At 52.3% G+C, this 22,592-nt stretch overlaps 1 protein-coding gene and 1 long non-coding RNA gene across 4 annotated transcripts in view; one reads left to right on the top strand and one right to left on the bottom strand.

Moving 5' to 3' along the window:
* Positions 1–22,592, top strand: part of RFTN1 (raftlin, lipid raft linker 1) — a 233,501-nt gene that overhangs the window by 138,775 nt on the left and 72,134 nt on the right. The gene's annotated exons all lie outside the window — the stretch shown is intronic.
* LOC103350352 (uncharacterized) lies at positions 1,584–9,413 on the bottom strand. 2 transcript variants are annotated; one of them, XR_011388217.1, is made up of 3 exons: positions 9,276–9,413; positions 8,878–8,959; positions 1,584–1,721 (listed from the first exon to the last, which is right to left on the bottom strand). It is a non-coding gene; the product is annotated as an uncharacterized lncRNA (long non-coding RNA). The 2 variants fall into 2 exon arrangements; XR_011388218.1 differs by lacking the exon at positions 1,584–1,721 and adding an exon at positions 7,114–7,242.

The raw sequence follows: 22,592 nt of genomic DNA, 5'->3' as shown, positions 1-22,592 counted from the left end.
AGGTCATGCAGGGTCTTTCCTTCTGTCCCTTGGCTTATTTTGCTCAGCATCACGTCACAAATGGCAGGATCTCCTTTTGAAGGCTGAATACTATTCCATCCTATAGAGATCCCACACCAGACGTGCACTCCCTTCATCCGTCAGCAGGTTCCCCTGTCGTTTTAAAATGAGTTTCAAGTCCTGGCTGTCTCCAGCTGTAGAGAATTGCTGCAGGCTGGAAGAACGCCAGCGCTTTTATTGTCTTGTCTTGGTTCCACTGAAACGAGATCTGGCACAGATGCTTGGAATAACTGTGTATTGTGATCCTTCCCCGAACCTCTTAACGGAGGGAAGGTTTGGAGCAGGCCAATTAAAAACCCCCTCCTCTCTCTCTTTTGTCACCCTAGAAAGACATGTGTTCGGCATGTGTCATTCTTCTTTAATAACAGACATAGCCAGCTTCTAACACACAGTCAGCAAAAACTAGGGCAATTGGATTTGTTGACAGCTGTGGAATCGGAGACAGCGTCTGCTCTGCTGTCTCTTAAAGATACGCTCCTGCTGTCTGCTCTCCCCCGCCCGTCACAGTCATTTAATCAGATCCTCAAACACATCAGGTTTTCCAGCTTTGATTTCTCATGCTTTCACCTCTCCCCTTGAGCCTGTAATCAAGGGTCCAGCGTTTTATTCCGTAGCAGGTCTGTGTGATAGAAATATGACATCGGCCACCTCTATGCGTTTAAAGAGGAAAAATGAGAGTGAAATCAGTTTTAGTAGTCTGTTTCACTTAAACTAAAATCTCACCTTTTAGAGATAGAATGAAAGTTTTTTTAAAAGATTTATTTATTTATTTGAAAGGCAGAGTTACACAGAGAGAGAAAAAGAGGCACAGAGAGAGAGAGAGAGAGAGAGAGAGACGTCTTCCATAAGCTAGTTCACTCCCCAATTGGCTGCAACAGCCAGAGCTGCGCTGATCCAAAGCCAGGCACCAGGAGCTTCTTCCGGGTCTCCCATGTGGGTGCAGGGGCCCAAGGACTTGGGCCATCTTCTACTGCTTTCCCAGGCCATAGCAGAGAGCTGGATTGGAAGTGGAGCATCCAGGTCTCGAACCGGCGCCCATATGGGATGCCGGCAGTGCAGGCGGTGGCCTTACCTGCTAAGCCACAGCGCTGGCTCCAGAATGAGAGATTTTTACACTGACTTTTCCCTAAGTAAGTCTTCAGGATTTGGTGTCACCTGTATCACATCACAGCTTGGATGCTCAATTTTTCATAGTTTATATTTTAATGTGGATTTTTAAATTCAAATTAGGAGCAAGCATTTGTCCTAGCAGATTCAGCTGCTGGTTGGGGTCCCACCCAGAGAACCTGGTTGCCTGCTCCTCTGCTTCCAGTCCAGTTTCCTGCTAATGCACACCCTTGGGGACAGAAGGTGATGACTCAACTGCGTGGGCCCCCGCCGCCCCCATGGGAGGCCTGGACGGAGTTCCAGGCTCCTGGCATTGGCCTGGCCCAGCCCTGGCTGTGGTGGCCTTTGGGGAGTGAACCAGCACGTGCAGGATCTCTGTTCCCGCCTTTCCAATAAGGAAATGACAGTAAATGTTCAATAAATGAAATAGTATTGAAAACCCCGCTCCTGGGTTTCAGCAGCTCTGTGTTAATGGCCTTACAGACAGAGGTGTCGACAGGCTACAGCCTTGGGCAGCATGGTTCTGTGGGATCCGCTTCTGGGTTTTCCACGTCCTGCAAGGTGACACAGAACATTGCAGTTACACGTTTTGTCCGCTCCAAGGGAAGGTGGCGCACAGAGCAGTGTGGGTATTTGGGCACTCGCACCAAATGCTCACATACCAAAGAAGGTCTATTTTCCCCCATGGAAAAGATAAGATGTTCTTGGGCCAACTTTATCATAGAACCTCGTGGTAATATATTTGAGATAAGTACGTTTCTGCTTGTAACGGTGTTAATTTAGGTGAACCCGTGTATTTTAGATTGCATGAAATGTGGGTGTGGAATTGGTGTTTTCCTCCCGTACTGGTATCCAGTGCAAGCCTGCTTCCTGCGCTCTACCTGTGCATCTTTGCTTTGGCGTCTGGCATCACGGAGCTTCGGCCGCCTGGTGCGGGCTGCAGGTTCACCCTGTTCATGCTCCTCCAGGGTGTTTGGGATGGGGCACTTTTGAAACCCGTGAATGACGCTGTCACTGCAAGCTGCAGCCTGAGTTTTAACATTTAGCATTAGGGTAGCCGATGTTTTCTCCTTCAGCTCATATGTGGATGAGAAATCTCCATAGTGGAGCCTCTTAGTGCACTGTGTTGTTTGTATTGAAGGTAATGTCAATATAACAGAGTGCGTCACTCGCTCACAAGTGTGCAGCTCAGCCAGCGCACCTGTGTAGCTCGAACCCAGGCCAGGAGATAGGACAGAGCCCTTCCTGGGGCCACTGCCCACCCCCCTCCCCCCGTAAAGGCAGCTCCATCTGATTCCTAACAGCACCGCCTGCTTCTGTGAATGGCATCTTTCACTCAGCTCACGTCCGTGAGATTCATCCATGTCACATGGGTTGGTTTTGTTCATTTGTGTGTAGAATTCCTGCCATATTCTTTACTTTTAAATCATTTGTTTATTGTGTTTTATTTGAAAGGCAGAGAGCCGGAGGGTGAGGGGACACACACACACACACACACACACACCCCTGCAACAGCTGGGGCTGGGTCAAGCCAAACCCAGGAGCTGGGAATCCGGGTCTCTTACATGGGTGGCAGGGACCCAGGTAATGAGCCTCTCAGGGTGCGCATCGACAGGAGCGGAGCTGGAACTCCAACCCCAGCACCCTGACATGGAATACAGGTGTCCCCCGTGGCGTGAACCTCTGCCAGACACCTGTCTCCGCCTTTTAATTTTTGGAAGATGTGTTTATTTGAAAGGCAGAATGACAGAGAGAGAGAGAGAGGAGCAGTGGGTTAATGCCTTGGCCTGAAGCACCGGCATCCCACATAGGTGCCGGTTTGAGACCTGGCTGCTCCTCTTCCTGTCCAGCTCTCTGCTGTGGCCTGGGAAAGCAGAAGATGGCCCAAGTCCTTGGGCCCCTGCACCCACGTGGGAGACCTGGAGGAAGCTCCCGGTTCCTGGCTTCAGATCGGCACAGCTCCAGCTGTTGTGGCCATCTGGGGAGTGAACCATCGGATGGAAGACCTCTCTCTCTGCCTCTCCTCTCTCTGTGTTACTCTGACTTTCAAATTAATAAATAAATCTTTAAAAAAAAAAAGCGCAGGCCGGACTGAATCCCAGGCACTCCAGTATGAGATGCAGGTGTCCCAAGTGGCAGCTTAACCCACCGTGCCCCAGAGCCATCCCCGCCCTCCCATTCGGAAAAGGGCAACTCAGCCGCTGCTGTTTCCCCACCCTTGTAGCTCCGAGTTCTTCCTCTTCCGTCTCCCTTTACCTGTAGTTCTGTGTGCTGTCAGGGTGCCTCACTCCCCTAGGCACTGCGGCTGGCTGTCGTCTTTCATTCTGAGAACAGCCTAGGTCGTACAGTCGGTACTCAGTGAACAGTTAGGAAATGCAAGAACAGCCATCTGTGTGTGTGTGTGACACAGAGTTTGTGGAAAGTGAAATCGGAAGATAAATGGATTTCAGTGCAAATGTTTGGAAATCCGTGCCTGCAAGGAGCCTTCAGGAAGTTTAGAGAGAATGTGTTTTATGAAAAACCTACACGTGCATATCAAAATTTTTTGAACCCAAAAAGGCTGTTCTTTCTTTTAAAAACATGTTTATTTGTATTTTTTTATCTATCTGAAAGAGAAACACAGAGAGAGAGGGAAACGGAGGGTTCTCCATCCACTGGTTCCCACCTCCAATGGCCAGGACTGGATCAGGCCAAAGCCAGGAGCCTGGAGCGCCACCCTAGTCCCATGTGTGGGTAGCATGGGTCCAGGCACTTGAGCCGTCATCTGCTGCTTTCCCAGGTGCATTAGCGGGGTGCTGGATCGGAAGCAGATGAACCAGGACTGGAACTGGCACTCCAAAATGGGGTGTGGACATTCCAGGCAGCAGCTTAACCTGCTGCCCCACAACGCCTGACCCAAACCTATCTTTTAATTCCGTTTTTCAGCAAGCTTTGAAAAATAGTCTCTTATTCCCAAAGCTTGCAAGACATGAGAATTGTGTAGGAAAAGGTGCTTTGAGAGGTGATGCCGTGAACATAAAGCCGACAGAGTGCTAAGATGCTTATATTTTCTCTCTTTGCTCTTAGCTTGCAGGAGCTCTTTCTAGTGTTTGGGGAGCTTGACACTTGTTGGAGCCACCCTGCCTTCAGCCTCCCCTTCCGTGTGTGGCATTTGCCATGGTCACCAGGACAGTTTCCAAAGGGAGATGGATAGAGAGGAGATATATGTACTTCTTATGGGATGGGAGTCGCTCAGGCGCTAATTATGCACCGCCAGTGAACACATGTGGCAGCTGACGGGTTGACAGCCCAGGTTGAACCTCCCCGTGCGAGTGTCAGGAGGTGCCGACACCCCCTCCCCAGCGCCGCTCCGCACAGAGCCCGAGTGTGGGGATTTGGACTACGCTGGAGGCGCATGCGGGCTGAGGTGTCTCCTGGAAGATGCCGAGTTTATCCTGGCAGGCTGTGAGGTGAGGCCGTCTGCTGTTTCTTCCCCTCATGCTGGAACCTTTCTCTTTTACTGCTTGCGATTCTGTGGCATCTTCTCCGAGGGCTTGGAGAGCCTGAGTGATGATGGGGTTACAGCCCGTGGGAGGTCCCTCAACCCCCAGTTCTGCCTTCGGGTGCAGCCGCTGGGCTCTGGAGGGAACTGAGTCGGCGAGTGGCAGAGGGCTGCAGAGGGCGGGCGTGGGGGTACAGAAAGCACTTGGATGTGAGATGCTCAGTTTTGGAAACTGACCTGCCTCCCCCAAGGGGAAAGCCTCGTTCCAGAATTTTCTCTGATTCCGGTAAAGGAAACCCACTTCCTAGTCATGTCAGCTGCGTTTAGGGGGCACTGGGCTTTCTCCTCTGCTTGGCTCTCTTCTCTGTGAAACGAGGATTCGTGCTAGAACGCTGTCTCTGCGCGCCTGCAGCTCTGCTGTCCTGGAGCCGCGGCCAGTCAGGGTTACCGGAGCCGGGCGGCTTGCGTGCAGCTGGCTGGGCTAGTGCCCGGCACCCTCCTCCTGTGGGCCTCCCTGCACACATCCGAGCCTTCCCTCTGCCCTCCGCCCGCTGCAACCATGTTTGTGGAGTGCGTGATGACTGTGCCGCCCTCCCCTTTAACTCCTGAGTGTCAGTGATGCTCAGAATCAGCACTGTTATTTTTACAAAGCTTTTTTTTTCTTAAGATTAAAAATAAACATCGCCTCCTGACACTCCAGTGGGAGAAAATCTGTTGTGAGAAAAATCTAAACTTTCAGTGATTCATTTGTTGGCTCACTTTTGACTCCTTAAGCGTTTCAAAGAATGAAAAAAAACAGGATGGATGGCCGTTCTGGGGGGAGGTGCTATAATCTGTACAAGTAACTCAAGATGTTTGTAACTAATTGTTGTAAATTTAGCCTAAGCAGAAAGAGAAAATATAGAAGTAAGCTGATCTAATCAATTACTTCCTGATCTACATTTTTCATCCTGGCCGCCTGCTGGTAGCATTCCTGGATTTGGAACGGACGTGGATACTTGGGGTGTCACCGGTGGGAGTGATGGGGTATTACTATTATTATCTGGGGAAGTGGGAATGTTATTAGCGGAGTGACAGGGGTGTTGTTGGTGGGTGTCTTAGTCTGCTCCTAACGCCATGCCACAGAATGGCTAAGTTACAAGGAAAACAAGTATTATTTTGGCTCGCGCGTCCGGTCCGCGGTGGAGATGCCCCATCTGTCCGTGGCCTTCTGGCTGGCAGAGGCCAGGACAACACGGGACGTCGGGTTGGGAGACGGGGGTGGGGGTGGGGGATGGGGGTGGGGGTGCGTGTGTGTCCTCCCTTCTCTCCCCTCTCACAAAGCCCGTCCCCCGCCCGTGCTCATTGGTGGGGACCCCACCTGGGGGCCTCCTCCAGCCGGATCGCCGCCCCTTGCCACGGTGGGGTTGAGTCTGCGCCCTGGCCAATGCCTCACAGCCAACACCAAACTCAGACGTGTGCTTCGGAAGGGGGCGGACCACGCTCGGAGCCCAGCAGTGGGGGCCCTAGGGCTGCCCCTGGGCAGAGGCCGGCAAAGAAACCTTGAAAAGAACAAGGGTGTCACGTGGGGGACCCAGGGGTAGAAGCATCAGAAATGCCCCCGAAGAGAGCGGGCCTTTAAGATGTCTCCTGGCGCCAATCAGGCTCGTTCTTCCGGTCCTGTCCGGTCCGGTCTGTGGGTGGAGAGGCTTTACCTTCAGCCACTTCCCGCCTTGCAGGAGATGCGGTCGGCTTCCCGGAGCGCGTCCACCGCGTCTCTTTGTGATGCCTCCAAACACAGGCGCCTCTGGCCCTGTGTGACTCCAGGGCGCGGGCGCCATCCACTTGGTTCTCGGAGAGTAAAGCCGCATCATTAATTCTCACACTGCGCGGTTGCCACTTGGGGCACACAAGTCTGCCCGCAGGTTTGCTCAGCCGATGAGTAATGGGAGCCACGCTGCAGTGGGGGTGTTTATTTACCTGGAGGATGGAGACCTGTGGGTCCCGGCAGTGCCGACTCAACCGATACAAACCCGGAGGCTGATGCCAAATCGCTCTTCTCTCTGTGTGAAAGCAGGTTCCTAAGGGACCACTTCTGGGGGCGCATTTGTGTTATCCTTGCTGACATTCCTGCTGCTAACTGTGTTTCTCATAAAGGATTGTGGATCCTAGACGTCTAAGAAACCAGGGCAGCCTGGTATCTCCTCCAAGTGAGAGTTAGTGAGGTTTGCTATGCTTTAAGAGAGATGGGCTGCTGTATAATAAGTTACCCCGGAACATACTGGCTTAACACAATAGTAGCCATTTATTTTGCACACAGATCTGCCCCTTGGGCAGGCGTTGGCAGAGGCAGCTGGTCTCTGCCAGCCACGGCATCAGGTGGATGGTTTGCTGGCAGCCCGGAGGATCCACGTTCAAGTGGCTGGCTGGTTGGTGCTGGCCGTAGGCTTCTCCGCAGACAGCGTGGGTCTCCTGCAGGTGTAGCGGCTGGGTTCTAAGGGCAGGCATCCCGATGGGACAAGATACAAATCCATGGATTTTTATGTCAGCCCTCAGAAGTCCCATGGAGTCCTTCGGACCTTACTCATTGCTTGAGGCCATCACAGTGACTCGTCCTGGATCAGGGAGAAGGGACAGAGTTTGTGCCTTGGGAGGAGGGGAGAGCGGGGAGTGGTGAGGTTCTAGCAGCCTGCATGCCATGAGAGGTATAATCGTGTCCGTCCTGGGAATGTAAGGTCCTCCACCTGTATGAATTCAGACATGCGGTGTTCATTCTACTCGGAGGGAACAATTCGCATAGACTACATAAAAATCACAATGAAGGTGAGAAGCGGGAAAAAGTCTAGAATTGAATATAAGGTTATTGGGCATTGCAAATTAGCTTTATAATGCTCAACAGTTGTATGTGCACCCACACACACACCAAAAAAAAAAAAAAAAAAGAAAAACCCTTATTTGTTACTCAAAGAGATTACACGTCTCCATGAGATCTGAATGCTCTCAAATCATTTTCATCTTCCAGAAAAAACATCCCAGCTTCTCCAGGGCTATTTATGAAAGCGCAGTGAGACATTCGTTTCTGTAGCACAGTGTAATGAAAACCAGCCCCTCGGACTTAGTCTGAGGACTTTGTTCACCGTGGGAGTTTCACATGCCATGAGGCTTGTGTTGTGGCTGTTGGTCTGTAGTGTGGGGACTCGGAAAGGGGTTAAAACGGGGATCGCAGTGCACGACGGCCCCGTCTCTGTGGTCTGTGAAAGTGCCTTCCGTGGAGGCTTTGGCAGCCTGTGTAAATCTGGGGAGGGTGGGGAAAAGTCGCACACACTGAAGTTCAGAGCAGCGTGGTGTGAAGATGAACATCTGCTCCCGGTTGCGTTCTTCAGGCTTCGCGCTGGCTTCGAGAACATTTCCAGGAGTCGTAATGACAAGCCCTCCAGGCTCGTCGGCCCAGGCGTGTCCTTCCAGGGTCACTGGTGCGAGCGGGGTGTAGAACCTGGCTTGTTGGCTTTGGCGGCTCGGAGATTCTGGCTAGTTTTGTTTAATGGGAAAGTGTACTGCCTTGTCTGAGGAAGCGCCTTTGGGGTAATGGCAGTGAGCAGGCATTTTTCAGAGCAGATTGATTGATTTGAGAGAGTGACAGGGAAAGATCGGGGAGAGAGAGAGAGATTTTCCATCTGCTGGTTCACTCCCCAAATGGTTGTAATGGCCCGGGCTGGGCTAGGCTGAAGCCAGGAGCCTGGAACTCCATCCAGGTCTCCCACGCGGGCGCAGGGGTCCGAGCACTTGGGCCACCCTCTGCTGCTTTCCCAGGCGCATTAGCAGGGAGCTGGATCGGAAGTGGAGCAGCCAGGAGTTGCTCCAGTACGGGAGCAGGAGGAGCACGTGGGACCTTAACCTACTGCACCACAGCGCCGCCCCAGCCAGGCATTCTGTTTTTTACCTGATGTTAACGCATGGTTTATCACAGCCTCTCTTCTCTTGCGGAGGGGAAGATTGACTTGGCTTGCTAAGACAGAGTCTGGAAACCAAAGAGTTCAAACGATTGCTATCTTGTGGCATTGCCTTCTTGAAAGGTGCCTGGGCCCTCAGCCTGCTTTTGCCAGTTGCGGATGATGTGCAGGCTTTCAGAATCTCCGATGAGCTTGCTTTCACAGCATCACTGGCCCCGGATGGGTATGGGATGACTCAGGTCCTGCGGAAGTAATCCGTTACCTATTCATTCCCTTCATAAATGTTCATTGAGTACTTACCGGTGTCCCAGGAGCTGTTCCAGGTGCTGGGGGCTGTGGCGAGGGAGCTTTCATTCAACTGGAGAAACCAATCGTGGGAAGCCTGCGGGAGGAACAGCATGCTAAACTGGGGGATATGCAAGTGCTGAGGCCCCAGATGGGAGCAAACTTTGATAAAGAAAAGCAAAGCAAGGCCACAACAGCAAAACCCAGAGACTTGTGAAGGTGACCAGGAGGAAGCCAGGTGAGGGAGGTGGCCTGAGGGGTGGGTGAGGCTTAGTTCAAGATGGATGGGTGTGCAGGGTTGCACCAGGGCATGTGGCAGAGTCCCTAAGGCAAGGGTGATGCATATTCCCCAGTTCCACCCAGAAATGCAGATTACTTGGCCAGGCAAACCCAATGGACCATGGGAAACTCACCCTAACCAAGAAGATGCCACAGTTGCAAGTGAACCCCTCAGCCTCCAGTATGTGTGGTGTTGGCTATGCAGGCCAGGGTCAGAGTTGGGCTCTCATTCCAAATGGGATGCTACAGGGCGTTTCACACAGGTGCCCTCAACTTGGCACCAGGCAGGGAGTGAGTGCCACCCAGCACCCAGGATCTTGGCTTCGCCTCAAGAAGGAATTCAGGAGCGAGTTGGAGCACAGCGAATGGCGAGCTGGAAGCACATCACCGAGGAAGCACAGATGTGCACTCCTCAGCCACGTGCGGCCCCCTCGGAGGGCAGCGGTGCCATCTCTGAACCACGCTTAGCGTTGTGTGGGCCCATTCCAATAAGGGGAGGAATATTGATGATCTTCCCTGGTGGAGGTGAAGGTAAGCAGACGTGCCCTAGACTCTAGCTGCCACCCCTTTTGGCTCCTTACATGCTCTGGTAGGAACCTGTCGTGGTGGTGGTGGTGGGTATGTCATTTAGCATGCAAATATATTACAATGAGCTTATAATGAGCTGTAGGTCAGTCTAGAGCAGCCTTGGCTCCTACAGTGGTTTGAGCCTGGTCCAGCCAGGGGGGACTGTTTGTCTTCAGAGCAAGAGGCCCAGACCCATAGCCTGCAGGTCTTGGGGTAGCAGGAAGTACCCCGGGGGCTAGACTGCTCCCTCAGCCTGTCTCACACTGAGTCACCTCTGTTAGGGCCCGTCCGGAAGCTATGGGCCTGGATCTTGGAGGAGGCAACCAGCAGAGGGGCAGTGCGCAGGCTGGAGCGGAGCTGTCCAGGAGGAGGGAGGGTTCTACCACGGGGCACGCCAAAGGGGATGGTGGTGAGGACTACAAGGGTGTGAGGGCTGTGGCAGCATGGAAGTTACTGGAATGACAGTCTGAGGGAGGCGGCACACAAGCCAGAAGGTGGTGGGATGTGCAGAGACTGGGGGTGGAGTTGACGTGGGCAGGTAGGCAGCTAGTGAGTAGCGGGCACTGAGGACAGCCCACACTGCATGCACTGCCCACATCACATCGCGTTCAGTGCAGATTCCGCATGATGAGGTCTCGGCACACCCCCTCGCCCGTGTGCAGCCAAGCTTCCCATCAGGCCCGAGATGCCATGACACCTTCCTGGAGATCACCACGTGGGCCACAGCCCCACCCCAATCTCTGCTGTCTTTGAATATCCTATCAATCAGGCCCCACCCCGAACTCTACCCCCAGTGGATCCTGTACAAGGATGACCCAAGCCTCCCCCAACACTCACATCTGAGAGTGTGCCATCCCTCTTGCCTTTCAGTAAGTCCTGCTTCTCTGCTCACGTCTGTGTCTCCCCGTTGTGTTCCTATACGTGGGAAACAAGGACTTGGACTGAGGGTAGCCAGAGAGGTCTCTGTGAGCCCAGCCGGGGCGCCTGCTTCCCACACAGCCAGTGAGGCGCGCGCAGCTGGAAGAGCCTTGCTTTCTGCTCTTGTTGGTGCATGTCTTCAGCTTCTGGCTTCAGATAGCTTTAATTTAGTTGTGTACCAGGCCAGGAAAGAGAGAGATTGAAGACGTCAATGCACGTGTCAGGGAATTGGGTCCTGCAGGAGGCTGGGAAACCCGAGCCACTGGAGAAGCCCAGATCTGGGTCTGCCCGCCCACCAGCACGTAGAAGTGGGTGGGAGTTGACGGCAGAGCGTGGAGGCGGTCAGCTCTGGCTCTGGACTCCCCGAAGGATTAAAGATGGTGAATCACGTGACTCTCCGTGCGCCTCCCTTGCGATGGTCGCTGGTAGAGGCCAGTGTGTGTCTTTGGAGTGGCAGAGGTGGGCTGTGGACTGTGGGCCGTCTGGGCTGTGGGTAGGGTGGCTACCACTTTGTCTGCTTGGGGCCTGGACGTTCCTGCAAGGCTCTCGGGATACAGGCTGGCGCTGGGCACTGCCATGTTTACTGCAGTAACATAACAGCCCGTGGGAGTCTTGGTGACTCAGGTGGTGGCCCTGGCTCCACCCTCGTGCCACTCCCTTCATTGAGAGGGTTACTGGCCAGCATGAATGTGGGGCATGACAGGGCAGCTGGGGGGCCACAGCTTAAAGGCAAACTTGTGTGGCCCTGGGTGGAGTGGAGGAATATGACAGGTGCGCTGAGAGGAGCGGTCCTCTGTGTGTGTGTGTGGGGGGGGGTGGTCTTCACTGTGGTCATGTTTAACCAGAGGACTGTGTGTCTCCCAGCCAATCCAGCTGCTGCCTGTCACTCACACCAGCATCGTTGCAGACGGTTTCACCAATGGGCGGCAGGTTACCAGCTGTTGTGCACATCTGGGCCCAGTGGTGTGTCACTGTGCCGTCGGCAGTGGCCTCCCGCCTGCCCCCCTTCCTGACGTCTGGGCTGGAGACTTTGCCAAGCCCTGGCGTCTCCGTCAGCTTACAGCGCTTGGCTTCACTGTGGTGACTGTCGGTCAGAGCCTCGCTACCGATGAACTCACCAGATTGGGGGAGTGGTACGAGGGTCAGGCTGGTTTGCAGAATTCAGAATTCAGTCCTCAGCTCTGTGGCTGTCGGACATTCATCCGAGATGTTCTGCAGGAACTTCCGGTCCTGATCAAACAGTCATAACCCGTGTACCTGGATAACCCGTGTACTGCAGATGGTCGGAGCCCTCAGCTCCATTGCAGCCCCTTCAAGAAGGGCTCTTAGCACCTTTCTCCAGTGTTGATTCCAGGCTGTCTGAGACCTGGCCCTGGGATTGCACAGTGTGGCTTAGAGGTCAGCAGATATGAGCAGTGCCCCAGGTAGGAGCTTGGGCTCGAGGCAGACTGCTCAGCCACCAGCCCTTTCTTAGCTGTCTGACCCTGGGCACGTGGCCCACCCTCTCTGTGCCTCAGTTTTCTAATGCATGACATGGGGATGACAAAAGCATACCAGTGAGTACTGTTAGTATCAGGATTCGGTGAGTTAGTCCATACCAAGCCTTGGCAGCTGTGCTGGGCGTGTGGTGCGGCACTCAGTAAGTATTGGCTGCTGTGGTTATGGATTTTCAGGGACCCTGGGCATTTGCTTCTCCTCATGTCACTTCCAGTATGTTCTTTTTTTTTTTTTTTTTTTACAGGCAGAGTGGACAGTGAGAGAGAGAGACAGAAAGGTCTTCCATTTGCCTTTGGTTCATCCTCCAATGGCCACTGCGGCCGGCGCACCGCTCTGATCCCATGGCAGGAGCCAGGTACTTCTCCTGGTCTCCCATGGGGTGCAGGGCCCAAGCACTTGGGCCATCCTCCACTGCACTCCCTGGCCACAGCAGAGAGCTGGCCTGGAAGAGGGGCAACTGGGACAGAATCTGGTGCCCCAACCGGGACTAGAACCCGGTGTGCCGGTGCCGCAAGGCGGAGGATTAGCCTAGTGAGCTGCGGCGCCGGCCTCCAGTACGTTCTTACCTCCTACTTCTGCCAACCTTGGTCCTTAGAGAAGTCCTCCCCCCGAACCGTATCTGTGCTCACAGATTCTCCCTGCGGGTAAGGTTATTTTACCCATCCTAGATCTGGGCAGCCACCAAGCAGACCGTGAAGTCTTGCACATTCTTGGATGCCCACGGGACTGTAGCCAAGTCTCTTTAAATGCTTTGCTAACATGTTCCGAGGTTTGGTTTATCCACTGCCTTTGTGAGCGTGTGCTAGAATTTAGCCAGAGCCCGCAGTCTTGCGGCTTGGTGGCCTGGGGCAGATTCTCCGGCCAGGTCTTCCACTCAGCGCTCCCAGCTGGTGGATAGCAGTGCTCTTGGGCTGAGGTCTTTTTGCCTTGTTCAGGGTCCCGGCCTGAGGACGGGCACCGTCATGTGTACTGAATTCTGCTGACAGGGAGACATCAAGGGCGAGTTGGGACCTGCTGGGTGGATGGAAAGCTGTGCCAGGGGACTCCCGTCAGCCCTAGCGTCTCGCCTTTTAGCATTGTGTGCCCTCCTGGCCTGCAGCGATTGTGGTGGACGGCTCTGTGTAGCGTCTCGGTCTGGGGTTGCGTGGTGATTCCAGAAGGTGTCTTAAGAAACCATCTTGAGCAGGCCCGCGCTCTGTGCAGTAGAACACGGTGTCTATGCAGGCAGAGGACAGATGCAGAAAGCGTGTTGACCGAAGTGAGTCAGCATTGCTGTGCTAGACGTGGATTTATTCACTTAGCTGTGTTTGGCTTGAGTATCAGTTACCTTTTGTGAAATCTGTCTTATATTCTCTTCATTTTTGTCTGTGCAGGTCATGTGCAAATTTCAGACTTTATTTCACTTCAAGATGGCGTCTGCATTACAGCTGTTTATGTGCCGTGAAATTCTGCAGCTTTTGAGTGCCTTTGTTCTCACAACCCGGCTCTATTATTTCCTTTGATGGCACCCTGTACCCTGGGCAGATCTGATTGGCCCACAGGTAGCTACTTAACCTACCTGGCCCAATTAGAGACCTTCCCTGGACTCTCCTGTCATGGGTATCCAGGAAGTTTAGGTGTAATCTAATGAACAGGCCCTGAGCAGAAAAGGTAATGCGGGCTGGCGCCGCGGCTCACTAGGCTAATCCTCCGCCTTGCGGCGCCGGCACACTGGGTTCTAGTCCCGGTCGGGGCGCCGGATCCTGTCCCGGTTGCCCCTCTTCCAGACCAGCTCTCTGCTGTGGCCTGGGAGTGCAGTGGAGGATGGCCCAAGTGCTTGGGCCCTGCACCCCATGGGAGACCAGGAGAAGTACCTGGCTCCTGCCATGGGATCAGTGCGGTGCGCCGGCCGCAGTGCACCAGCCGTGGCGGCCATTGGAGGGTGAACCAACGGCAAGGGAAGACCTTTCTCTCTGTCTCTCTCTCTCACTGTCCACTCTGCCTGTCAAAAATTAAAAAAAAAGAGCTAATGCTAGCGAGTGAAGACCTCAGGGAGAGCTCCCTGACAGTGCTAAGACGCTCATTCCAGGCCTTTCTGTCCGGCTCTGGCGCTGCCTGCCGGCTGCCTGCTGCTCTTGGAGAGGTCAATGGGTCGTTCTTCCCAGGGTGGCCTTTTCTCCTTCACTTCCATTTCCTTTCTTTCTTTGAGACGTTTGGCATCGGGTTGGCTGCTTCTGGTGGGTTGGTTTGCTGGGTGTTGGGAGCACAGAGAGCTGGGAGGTGGCACCTCACAGTCCTGCTCGCTGGCCTGCACTCTGCATGAGTGCATTGTGACGTCACAGGCACAGTAGTGGCAGAACTGTGACAATTGACACATACAACTTTACTGCAAGCAGTAAAACTCACCATGTCAGAAACGCTTTCTCCAAGCAAAGACACCAGAGGATGGACCACTTTTCTACTGCCACCAGCACTCTGGGTCCTACCTTTTTTTTTTTTTTTTAAGTTTATCTGTTCATTTGTTATTTATATAAAAAGTAGAAGGAGGGAGAGAGGGAGATTATCCTTTCTCTGCTGGTTCATACCCAATTTGCTTAGAGTTTTCATCATGAAAGGGTGTTTTATCAAAGCGAAAGCATTTTATCTAATGCTTTCTCGGCATCTATTGAGATAATCTTATGGTTTTTCTTCTGCAGTTTGTAAATGTGGTGTATCGCATTGATTGATTTGTGAACATTGAACCATCCCTACATACCAGGAATAAATCCCACTTGGTCTGGGTGGATGATCTTTCTGATGTGTTGTTGCATTCTATTAGCCAGAATTTTATTGAGGATTTTTGCGTCTATGTTCATCAGGGATATTGGTCTGTAATTCTCTTTCAGTGCTGCATCTTTTTCCAGCTTAGGGATTAAGGTGATGCTGGTTTCATAGAAAGAATTTGGGAGGATTCCCTCTTTTTTGATTGTTCTGAATAGTTTGAGAAGAATTAGTTAGTTCTTCTTTAAATGTCTGGTAGAATTCATCCGGTCTTGGGCTTTTCTTTGTTGGGAGGGCCTTTATTACTGGTTCAATTTCTGTTTTCAGTTATGGGTCTGTTTAGGTTTTCTATGTGTTCATGGTTCAATTTAGGTAGGTTGCATGTGTCCAGGAATCTATCCATTTCTGATAGATTTCCCTGTTTGCTGGCATACAACTCTTTGTAGTAATTTCTGCTGATTCTTTTTATTTCTGTGGTGTCTGTTGTTATGTTTCCTTTTTCTTCTCTGATTTTATTGATTTGGGTCTTTTCTTTTTTTAGTTAGTTGGGCCAATGGGGTGTCAATTTTGTTTATTTTTTCAAAAAACCAGTTCCTCGTTTGGCTGATTTTTTGTAATTTTTTTTATTCAATCTTGTTGATTTCTTCTCTGATTTTAATGATTTCTCTTCTCCTACTAGATTTGGGTCTGGTTTGCTGCAGTTTTTCTAGATCCTTGAGATGCACTGAAAGCTCATTTATTTGGTGCCTTTCCAATTTCTTGATGTAGGCACCTATTGCTATAAACTTTCCTCTCAACACTGTTTTTACCGCATCCCATAAGTTTTGATATGTTGTGTTGTTATCCTCATTTACTTCCAGAAAGTTTTTGATTTCTCTTTTGATTTCTCCTGTGACCCAGTGTTCCTTCAGGAGCATGTTGTTCAGTCTCCATGTGTTTGCATATGTTCTAGGGATTCATGAGTTGCTAATTTCCAGCTTCATTCCACTGTGTTCTGATAAGCTGCATTGTATGATTCTAATTCTTTTGTGTCGCTCCCCCTCTTCGTGGAGGAACGACACTGAACCCTGCCTAGGCTTCATATCCGAGTCACGGCACCATTATGTCGCTCCCCCTCTTCGTGGAGGAACGACACAGGACCCTGCGCTGTTCTTTCATCTGCTCGGCCCTCCCCGGGTTTGCTGCTGGTTCTTCCCGGGTTGGCTACTATCCCTTCCACCTCCGTGGAAGGGCAGTTCCCCCTGGCCACATTCCCCACTTCCGCAGGGGAGCGGCACACCGCCGGCCGGCTCTCTCGGGGGCTGCACAGGTGTTCCCCTTAGATGTTCCCCTTAGATGTTCCTGGTGCATGCCGTCTCTCTCCTCCTTTATAGTCCTCCTCCGCCAATCCTAACTCGGCTGCCCACACGCCGAGCACGCCGCTCTCCTCCAATCAGGAGCAAGTCCTACAGTTTATTGGTTGAACTGGAGGCAGCTGGGTAGAAGCCTCTTTCTTCTCTCCCAGCGCCATATTGTAGGAGAGCAGATGCATAGAATAAGTCTTAATACCAGTAACTTAGTCTAGTCCGGTTGCTCCCCACAGATCCCCCTTTCTTTTTATTTTTTGGCGTTGATACGCGCCTGTCTTCGGTGTCCCGCGGCACACACTCTGCTCTACTTGCTAGAGTTGCCACAGGTTCTTACAAGTCCTATCAATCAGGCAAACCGAATCCGGGTCCTCTCTTCGCCATGTTGTGAGGAGGTTTTTAGGCGCTGATGCGTGCCTGTGTTCGGTGACCTGCGGCTCATACTCTGGTCGAGCCGCCTGCTGGTGCTTACCACCTTAATCAGGCAGACCGAATCCAAGCTTTCTCATTGCCATGTTGTGGGGTGACTTATTGGTGTTGATTCGTGCCTATCTTCGGTGCCATGTTGAGGGGAGGCCTTTCTATTTCTCTATTTCTCTATCTCCGGGCATTCCTATTTCTCCCATTTTACTTCTATCTTCCAGCATTCCTATTTCTCTCATTTTATTTCTAAACTTCTGTTTCTCTTATCCCTGCGGCTTCATGGCGCCCGCCCCGAGGCTGCTTCTCGGCGGCTTTCCGGCTCTGAGCCGCTTCAGCCCGCGCCTCTCTCATCTGCGCGGCTTGGCTTTGCGCGCACACTCCGCGGTCTCGCACTTAGCCCAGCGTTCCCTATCTACTTGTGCCCCGCACGCTCTCTCTGCGCGCGGCAGCCTCCACGAGTCACACAGCGTAGCTCACGTCTCCGCCACTAGCATTCAATCCAAGTTCCCCGGGCTAGCCTGGCGAATTCAACCCAGCTCACGTCTCCGCCCCACGATTTGGCTTCCCGTCCTTTGCTCCCCGGGCTAATCAGATGGATCCCAATCTGGCTTACGTTTCTGCTTCTGGTTTCAACTTTTCACCCCCTATTCCCGGGCTAACTTGAGAATCCCAAAGTGGCTTTCGTCTCCGCCTCGGCCTTCCCCCCGCAGCTTCAATTTCCCTAACATTTTTCTCTACCCGGTATGTTTCCCCAAGCTTTCTTCCAACAATACTCCTCCCTCATTTCTCCTGGCCTCTCCCCACAGTCCGCATCCGAGTCTGTTTGTTCTAGCTTTCACTTTCGCTTTCGACCCTAGAGATTTCTCCCAGCTTCCCCCCGTAGTCCGTATCTGAGTCTATGCCTAGGCTTTCAATAGCTTCTTCCGGCACCTTTTTCGTCCGGCTTTTCCCTAGGCTGTTTGCTAGTCTCTCTCTCCGATATTTTCCCTAGGCTGTTTGCTAGTCTCTCTCTCCAATATTTTCCCAGTTCTTCCCGTTTCTTCCCTCCTAAGTTTGCTATCCGAGTCACGGCACCATTATGTCGCTCCCCCTCTTCGTGGAGGAACGACACTGAACCCTGCCTAGGCTTCATATCCGAGTCACGGCACCATTATGTCGCTCCCCGTCTTCATGGGGGAACGACACTAAACCCTGCCTAGGCTTCATATCCGAGTCACGGCACCATTATGTCGCTCCCCCTCTTCGTGGAGGAACGACACTGGACCCTGCGCTGTTCTTTCGTCTGCTCGGCCCTCCCCGGGTTTGCTGCTGGTTCTTCCCGGGTTGGCTACTATCCCTTCCACCTCCGTGGAAGGGCAGTTCCCCCTGGCCACATTCCCCACTTCCGCAGGGGAGCGGCACACCGCCGGCCGGCTCTCTCGGGGGCTGCACAGGTGTTCCTTCAGCTAGATGTTCCCCTTAGATGTTCCTGGTGCATGCCGTCTCTCTCCTCCTTTATAGTCCTCCTCCGCCAATCCTAACTCGGCTGCCCACACGCCGAGTATGCTGCTCTCCAATCAGGAGCAAGTCCTACAGTTTATTGGCTGAACTGGAGGCAGCTGGGTAGAAGCCTCTTTCTTCTCTCCCAGCGCCATATTGTGGGAGAGCAGATGCATAGAATAAGTCTTAATTCCAGTAACAGTCTAGTCCGAATTGCTCCCCACAGATCCCCCTTTCTTTTTATTTTTTGGCGTTGATACGTGCCTGTCTTCGGTGTCCCGCGGCACACACTCTGCTCTACTTGCTAGAGTTGCCACAGGTTCTTACAAGTCCTATCAATCAGGCAAACCGAATCCGGGTCCTCTCTTCGCCATGTTGTGAGGAGGTTTCTAGGCACTGATGCATGCCTGTGTTCGGTGCCCTGCAGCGCATGCTCTACTCTGCTAGAACTGCCTGCAGGTGCTTACAAAACCTATCAGGCAAACCGAATCCAAGCCTTCTCAGCGCCATATTGTGGGGAGGCTTATTGGTGTTGATTCGTGCCTATCTTCGGTGACCTGCAGCTCATACTCTGGTCGAGCCGCCTGTTGGTGCTTACCACCCTAATCAGGCAGACCGAATCCAAGCTCTCTCATTGCCATGTTGTGGGGTGACTTATTGGTGTTGATAACGTGCCTGTCTTCGGTGACCTGCGGCGCATAAGCTGCTAGCCGCCCGCAGGTGCTCATCGCCTCACTAATCAGGCAGACCGAATCCAAGCCTTCTCATTGCAGTATTGTGGGGAGGCCTTTCTATTTCTCTATTTCTCTATCTCCGGGCATTCCTATTTCTCCCATTTTACTTCTGTCTGCCAACATTCCTATTTCTCTCATTTTACTTCTAAACTTCTGTTTCTCTTATCCCTGCGGCTTCCCGGCGGCGCTCGCCCCGAGGCTGCTTCTCGGCACCTCGCCTCGCGGCAGCTTCACGGCTCTGCGCGGCTTCCCGGCGCCTCGCCCCGCCGGCAGGTTCCCGGCTCTGCGCGCACGCTCCGCGGTCTCCACGCACTTCGCACCCGCACCACGGCCTCGCGCCAGCCCCGCGTTTCCTATCTATTCACGCCCCGTGCTCTCTCTGCACGCGGCGGCTTCCGCGAATGTTTCCGCCACCACCGGCATTCAGTCCAAGTTCCCCGGACTAACCTGGCGAATCCTGGCGGCCCACGTCTCTGTCTCTGGTTCCAGATCTTCGCCTCTTGCTCCCCGGGGTGACTTGAAGAATTCAAAGGTGGCTTATGTCTCCGCCTCGGCCTGCACTCGCGGCTTCATCCTCCCTAACATTTTTCTCTACCCGGTATGTTTCCTTAAGTTTTCTTCCAACAATATTCCTCTCATTTCTCCTGGCTACTCCCCACAGTCCGTATCCGAGTCTGTTTGTTCTAGCTTTCACTTTCGCTTTCGACCTTAGAGATTTCTCCCAGCTTCCCCCCGTAGTCCATATCTGAGTCTATGCCTAGGCTTTCAATAACTTCTTCCGGCACCTTTTTCGTCCGGCTTTTCCCTAGGCTGTTTGCTAGTCTCTCTCTCCGATATTTTCCCAGTTCTTCCTGTTTCCTCCCTCCTAAGTTTCCTATCCGTCCTAAGTTTGCTATCCGAGTCACGGCACCATTATGTCGCTCCCCCTCTTCGTGGAGGAACGACACTGAACCCTGCCTAGGCTTCATATCCGAGTCACGGCACCATTATGTCGCTCCCCCTCTTCGTGGAGGAACGACACAGGACCCTGCGCTGTTCTTTCATCTGCTCGGCCCTCCCCGGGTTTGCTGCTGGTTCTTCCCGGGTTGGCTACTATCCCTTCCACCTCCGTGGAAGGGCAGTTCCCCCTGCCACATTCCCCACTTCCGCAGGGGAGCGGCACACCGCCGGCCGGCTCTCTCGGGGGCTGCACAGGTGTTCCCCTTAGATGTTCCCCTTAGATGTTCCCCTTAGATGTTCCTGGTGCATGCCGTCTCTCTCCTCCTTTATAGTCCTCCTCCGCCAATCCTAACTCGGCTGCCCACACGCCGAGCACGCCGCTCTCCTCCAATCAGGAGCAAGTCCTACAGTTTATTGGTTGAACTGGAGGCAGCTGGGTAGAAGCTGTTTCTCCTCTCCCAGCGCCATATTGTAGGAGAGCAGATGCATAGAATAAGTCTTAATTCCAGTAACTTAGTCTAGTCCGGTTGCTCTCCACACTTTTGAATTTGCTGAGACTTGCTTTATGGCCTAGTATGTAGTCAAGATCGCGGAGTAGAGAGGGAGCACACTGATAGTCCAGGAAAAGATAGTTTAATAAAAGTGGAGATACTGTAGTTTCAGGGAAGAGTTAGGGGAAAAACTGCAGAGGAAACTCTTCTGGTACTAGTGGGACATGATGGACCTACGTGGAGGGCACAGGCACCCACGGCTCAGGACCCCAGCCGCCGAGTCTACACACCAGCACTGGAAAGGGAGGGGCCAGCGCTCAGACACTGACTGCCTTCAAGGAGAATAGCTCAGCTGTGCGGAATTACTTCCCTTCTGAATAAATAGAGAGAGAGAGAGAGAGAGAGAGAGAAGATTTACCACTAGAAACCTGGGTGTGTCACCTTTGGCACACCCTTAACCCTGAAGAACTGAACAGAGCTCTCTGGCCACACCCCCATCACAAGCCTCTAAAGATCCACCAAAAGAAGACAGTCCACTTAATCTAGAGTCATAGTGTAACAAGAAAAGCCAACACAGCGAGAAAAAAAAGAAGAAACCAAATATCTCCAGAATGCCAAACAACAAATGCAGAAACCGCGGAAACAAGAACAAGAAGACATTTTGACGCCCCCATATGAACAAGACACCCCAATTCAAGATTATGAAGATGATGAGATAGAAGAAATGCAAGATACGGATTTCAAAAAATTTATGATAAGAACATTTATAAGTTCTCAAAAACAAATTCTTGAACTACAGAAATTCTTACTGGACAGGATAGAGAATCTCTCTCATGAAAATGAAATCTTAAGGAGGAATCAAAATGAAATGAAGAATCTAGTAGAACATGAAATTGAGATATTGAAGAGAAATCAAAATGAAATGAAGAATTCAATAGGTCAAATGACAAAACACATTAGAGAGTCTCAAAAACAGAATCAGTGAAGCAGAAGAGAGAATATCAGACTTTGAAGACAGGGCACAGGAAGGTGTACAGTCAAACCAAAGAAAAGAAGAGGAAATCAGAAATCTAAAAAATATTGTTGGGAATCTACAGGATACTATTAAAAAACCCAACATTCAGGTTCTAGGAGATCCTGAAGGCATGGAGAGAGAGAAAGGATTAGAAGGCCTTTTTAGGCCGGCGCCACGGCTCACTAGGCTAATCCTCTGCCTATGGTGCCAGCACACTGGGTCGGCACACCTGGTCAGGGCACTGGATTCTGTCCTGGTTGCTCTTCTTCCAGTCCAGCTCTCTGCTGTGGCCCGGGAGTGCAGTGGAGGATGGCCCAGGACCTAGGGCCCTGCACCTCATGGGAGACCAGGAGGAAGCACCTGGCTCTTGGCTTTGGATCGGCGCAGCACGCCAGCCGCAATGCACCGGCTGTAGCAGCCACTTGGGGGGTGAACCAACGGGAAAAAGGAAGACCTTTCTCCCTGTCTCTCTCTTTCACTGTCTAACTCTGTCAAAAAAAGAGGCCTTTTTAGTGAGATACTAGTAGAAAACTTCCTGGGTTTGGAGAAGGATAGAGACATCCTAGTACAAGAAGCTCATAGAACCCCTAACAAACATGACCAAAAGAGATCCTCACCACAACATGTTGTAATCAAACTCACCACAGTGAAACATAAGGAAAAGATTGGCCGGCACCGGGACTCAATAGGCTAATCCTCTATGTAGCGGCACCGGCACACCGGGTTCTAGTCCCAGTTGGGGCGCCGGATTCTGTCCTGGTTTCCCGTCTTCCAGGCCAGCTCTCTGCTGTGGCCAGGGAGTGCAGTGGAGGATGGCCCAAGTGCTTGGGCCCTGCACTCCATGGGAGACCAGGATAAGTACCTGGATCCTGCCATGGGATCAGCGTGGTGCGCCGGCCGCAGCGCGCCAGCCGTGGCGGCCATTGGAGGGTGAGCCAACGGCAAAAGGAAGACCTTTCTCTCTGTCTCTCTCACTGTCCACTCTGCCTGTCAAAAAAAAAAAAGATTATAAAATGTGCAAGAGAGAAATGTCAGATTACTCTCAGAGGATCTCCAATTAGACTCACAGCAGACTTCTCATCAGAAACCCTGCAGGCCTGAAGGGAATGGCGAGACATAGCCCAGGTACTAAGAGAAAAAAACTGCCAGCCCAGAATATTATATCCTGCAAAGCTCTCATTTGTGAATGAAGGTGAGATAAAGACCTTTCATAGCAAACAGAAATTGAAAGAATTTGTCGCCACTCGTCCGGCCCTGCAAAAGATGCTTAAAGATGTGTTACACACAGAAACACGGTCATCAA

Source organism: Oryctolagus cuniculus, chromosome 4 (genome assembly GCF_964237555.1).
Source record: "Oryctolagus cuniculus chromosome 4, mOryCun1.1, whole genome shotgun sequence".
Taxonomy (NCBI): Eukaryota; Metazoa; Chordata; class Mammalia; order Lagomorpha; family Leporidae; genus Oryctolagus; species Oryctolagus cuniculus.
The sequence above is the reverse complement of the archived record's forward strand: the minus strand, read 5'-3'. Positions and strand labels throughout refer to the sequence as shown.